Source organism: Anneissia japonica, unplaced genomic scaffold (assembly GCF_011630105.1).
Source record: "Anneissia japonica isolate Jap-2015-1 unplaced genomic scaffold, ASM1163010v1 scaffold300323_len1098_cov434_single, whole genome shotgun sequence".
Taxonomy (NCBI): Eukaryota; Metazoa; Echinodermata; class Crinoidea; order Comatulida; family Comatulidae; genus Anneissia; species Anneissia japonica.
The window spans coordinates 1-1098 of NW_022756446.1; the positions used below are offsets into that span (position 1 = coordinate 1).

At 31.7% G+C, this 1098-nt stretch overlaps 1 long non-coding RNA gene across 1 annotated transcript; it reads left to right on the forward strand.

Annotated features, from left to right (window-relative positions):
- Nucleotides 1-17: 17 nt before the first annotated feature.
- On the forward strand, nt 18-1083 carry LOC117124210. The gene is made up of 3 exons (XR_004447947.1): nt 18-130; nt 222-285; nt 834-1083. It is a non-coding gene; the product is annotated as an uncharacterized LOC117124210 (long non-coding RNA).
- Nucleotides 1084-1098: the final 15 nt, after the last annotated feature.

The window sequence follows — 1098 nt, forward strand, 5'->3', positions numbered from 1 at the left end:
TATGGTATTTATTTTTAGGCCCAATGGTTATTTGTATGATAAAGAAGCCATTTTAGAATACATACTACAGAAGAAGCAGGATATTAAAAAGAAGATTAAAGAATATGAAACACAGAAGAAAAAAGAAGAGGTAGGAACCATTTATAACTCAGTAAGACAGTACTTTCAATTGTAACATTGTAGTATTGGTAATATTTCCCTAATCTTTTTGGTATTTGTAGACTGAAGCCTTAACTTCTTTAGAATCCAAAATAAAAGAGAAGAAAAAAGCTTTTGTAGCACAAGGTATGTTGAAATCTTGCAAATTATTTAGTGTATATTATGTTTAATGTTATTAAACAATAACTAGTCCTTATTTTATAAATGTCTTATGAATGCTGATTATTACTACCTGTATGTTTTATGCAAATGGCAATTGTCTTGTATAGTGTCTTACACAACTGGTTCAAAGTTTATATTATTATAATGCACCTCAGCCATGTAGCTAATAATAATAATAATAATTTTGGCTTATATAGCGCATTATGCTAAAGCCTCAATGCGCTAAACAATAAAAATAAAAATGCTAGGAGAAATTTAAGAAAAGTACATTTTAAAAAGGTCAGTTTTTAAAGCTGTCTTAAAATCAACAATGGAGGTTGCCTGTCGGATTAGGCAAAGCATTCCAAAGGAAGACAGAAGCCCAAGAAAAAGAATGATAGCCATAAAGCTTTATTGACGGGCGAATATAGAATGAGCAAGTAGAGACTCTAAACTAGATCTCAGAGACCTCTTAGGAATATAAGGATGAATTAGTTGTAAAATAAACTTAAAAGTGATTCTCTATGTTACAGGAAGTCAATGAAGGTACCTTAACACAGTTGTGATATGTTCCCTAATCGGGCTTAGAGACCAAGCGGGCAGCTGCATTCTGAACTCGCTGAAATTTTGAAATATCCTTAACTGGCAAACCATAAAGCAATTACTAACAACAGTCTAGCCTTGATGTTACAAAAGCATGAACGAGAATCTCAGTTGATCTAGGTTCTAGCATGTCCAATCAGGTACACTAATAAAAACATGAATACATTTTAAAACCTTTATTGAAGGAACATACAA